Genomic DNA, 3,762 nt, shown 5'->3' with positions numbered 1-3,762 from the left:
CTTTAGATTTTCTTTTTTTAAAGGGGGGTTTTACCCCGGTAAAAAAGAATTTTTTTTTTTTTTTTTTTTTTTTTTTTTTGCTTATTGTTAAACCAAGCCCTGCTTTAAACTTCTCAGTGACTTTATCCCTGACCTGTCTGCTGTGTTCCTGAGTTTTCACGATGGTGTTTGCTGTTTAGCCTTCACACAGTCGTTGTCTTGATACTGAGACCAGATTACACACGTGTAATAAATTGACTTACGAAGTCGACTGGATTGTGTGGATATTTTTGTATGCTAAATAGGATTAAATACCGATATATGGAACACTTTTCAGATTAAATGTAAAAATAAATAAATAAATAATTATCATTCAAAACTGTAAGTCCTTTTATTTATTTTTTTTACATTTTACAGTTCTACTTTACTAATTCTGTCACAGAAAATCCCAATAAAATAAATTTAAGTTTTATTGTAATATGCTGTTATATATATATCCAAAGGTGCAAACAACAAGGGAAGAAAAACAGTATGCTGTGCAACATGATATGCCCACACAACTAGTGCGTTGTTGTTGTTTTTTTGCTTACCCTGAACTGGACAAAGAAAATTCAAGGGATTATAAGATATCTATAATGTCATGGCTGTGGTGGAAACGTTGTCAGAGGCTCCAGTTGTCTTGTTTTTGTCTTGTTTGTTTGCACTCATTCCAAGGATCCATGAAAACGGGGAAAAATGCTTAATGTTTGTGTTCCTTAATATAGTTTGTGCTTCCACTGTTGTTTGCAGTCTTCCCCTCTGAGCCACACTGTGTGGGGCTATTTAAAGCTGCCACACTGCCTATTTGCTCAAGGGTCCACATGTGCACCGGAGGTCCTCATTTTGATTCTAAACCGCCCTGACACCAAAACAAACAAACTCTCCTCACTGCACCAAACAGGCTTGAAAAATTATGGGTGCAGGGAGGGATATGCAATTACAACAGCTAATTTGCGGTCACCAAACTTGCCCCATTCCTAGTGCCCCCAGCCACCCTCGATTTCAAATATTGAGAAGCCTAATGTGTGTGTGTGCGTGTGTGTGCGCCTTTGCTTGGTATCTGGGAAAAGTTCCCCCTCACAGCTGTAGCAAGGTCAGGCAGCACCAGGACGATTAGCATTGCTCATCACGTACAATTAGGGTTAGCGCACTGCAAGGAGGCATCTGTTGCTAATTGAAGCAGAATAGATATCAAGGAGCCCCATGCTTTTCCCATGCAGGAAAAAAAAAAACAAACAAAAAAAAAAACACTCAACTGGAAGCAAATAGACTCTGGCTTGTGTGAAATTAAAACTGTGAGCCACCTGCACATCGTTCACAACGATTCTCTCAATGACAGGTTTTCTATGCGACTGTGTGGAATTAGTTGGATATTACACCAACAGTAATTGGTCGGGTAATTTCAAAATGAGTGTTGAATTGGTTTCCAAAGTGTTACCAATACACAAATCCACATCTGGGCATGCAGGCAGTGGACAACTAGGCCGGCGTTACGAAAGAAATGAGGCGGGGTTGGCAAGCAGAGACAAGAGACTGAGCGCGTCAGATAGGAGAGCCAAAGGACACGCGTGACAGCAATCTGATGCGACTGAGCCACGTGCCCACCGGCCACTTGACATCAACCAGCGCCTTACTTGACCAGAGCTCCCGGCCGCTTTATGCCAAGGCCAGATGCAAGCAAAAAATAAAACCACACACAGACATACATCCAATCTGATTCTGTGTTTAAAACACCCTGGAAAACTGTAGCTGCAGCTGTGAGTTTGACTTTAGATGATGTGAATCTAAAGCTGCTGTCACTGGGTTTCCTGTCTTGCCGTGCACGTTGGGAAATACGCAGTCCGTAGCGTCCGCTGCAGAACGGCCAGACTCAGAAACAGTTTGTCCTCCACTGGCCATCAGATTGCTCAACAATCCCATCATGAAGACTGTCTGAGACTGTTTGAAAATAGTCATTATTATTTGTATATTATTTAATTATAGGCACACTTGTGTTTCTACGTGCCCTCCGGTGGCCAAGCGAGGACATTTCATTGCCAATTTTACTTATGTTTCTTTGTGCAATGACAATAAAAATAAGTCTAAGTCTAAATCAATCTGAATGCATTGAAATGACAGTCAAAATCAGAAATGTACTTCAGACAAATAAATAGAAACAAATTTTATCGTAAACCATAAAATAGTGTTATAAATTTAGCAGAAACCTTTTTTTTTTAGCACTTCCTCTCTGTCATTTCAGCTACTCCAAGGTCAGAGAAGGGGACAAAGCAAAAGACAGTGACTTTAAGTCCACTAATGGCGGAAAGTAGGACCTCTGGGATGAAGCATTATTTTTCATCAGCCGCTAGCTTGTACGCTGTAAAAGCAGCGACAGTGAAAATGTGAATAATAGCATCCTAATACTACGTTTAAGTACAAAACTGACCTCATGCGCTGCTTCCCCTTTCCCCAGCTCACCTTCCCATCACACATCCTGCACAAGAACCAACCAGGCACTAAGGTGTACCTGTGGAGCCACAGAGCACGGCAGGTTTGACCTTCTTTGACCTTGGCTGTTTGGGTCAGCATGCTGAAAACACTCTACCCATTTGGTAGAGGTAGAGTGTGTGTCACATAGGCCACAAAAAGCTCCGCTAACCAAAACTGCGTCTCATTAGGGGGTGCAGATTGTGGTTGTGCATTGCAATAAGTTGCTTTTTGAAATTTCCTAGACATGTTTAGATGTTTGGCCTTGCCTCCTCTTTGATAATGTCAATCTCATTGTCAAATTTATTTATACTGCATATTTAGAAACAATTACAGTTGACCAAAGTGCTTTACAATTACACCAAGAACCATAAAATACGAAGTCCAACTAATCTGGATCTGCAAATGAAGACATCAAGGGAGTTTTGTTTGTTGTTGTTTTTTTTTTTTTTACGACAGAGGAACTATTGACCGCTTTCAACCTTTCAATGGAACTTCACTTTGAAAGCCCTTAACTATTCCTTAAGCCACAAGAATGGCATGACAACATGTTGTAAGAACCACAACAGAGGGGGAAAACATCGTAAGTCTGATATATTACAAACTGTAAAATCTGAGTCTATCGCAGTACTGTGGACTCCAGAGATGAAGAAACGCTTTAGACCTCAGACTAAAAAAAATCTACTAAATTGTACATTTAAAAAAAAAAATAAAAAAATGTGTTAAGTTTGTTCAGTTTCAAACTAATAGGGCTGGCAAACTTTTCACAAGAAAAAGAAGAAGAAAAAAAAAGTGCTACAAATTTGCTCTCAGGATGCTCCAGGGTTTCGGGAGCAGAAATCAGGTGAGCTTGGGATGTTATTTTATGTTTCTACACCGTTGTTTAGCGGGCTAAAGAGCTTAATCTTTTCTGAGATAACTGATGCATGGAAGGAAATAATAAAAGTGAGCACCACAACCGCACATTACAATCACAGATAGTAGGTTTTAAACTCATCGTTAGAAGCCTGCTGAAGAGGATCCATGCTGAGTGGGTTGTAGCGCTTAGCTTCAAAATTCAGCTTTAATCATCAGTGATGAAGTGTTTCACCAATTTAACTGCAGAAATACTAATGTGCCTCTGCCTTTTCTGTTCACTACGCAAATTTATATTTCAAGTCGAGATTCTTTGGTTTAAATTTGGTGCTTACGAATTAAATCCCTTTCTCTGAAAAAGAAAACAAATACGAAATTATGTGAATATTTCCTTTAGGAGAACTTAGTATTTAATGGCTTGTC

The sequence above is a fragment of the Poecilia latipinna genome, unplaced genomic scaffold (genome assembly GCF_001443285.1).
Source record: "Poecilia latipinna isolate Pla-1442-1.1 unplaced genomic scaffold, P_latipinna-1.0 Scaffold62, whole genome shotgun sequence".
Taxonomy (NCBI): Eukaryota; Metazoa; Chordata; class Actinopteri; order Cyprinodontiformes; family Poeciliidae; genus Poecilia; species Poecilia latipinna.
Note: the sequence above shows the minus strand (reverse complement) of the source record.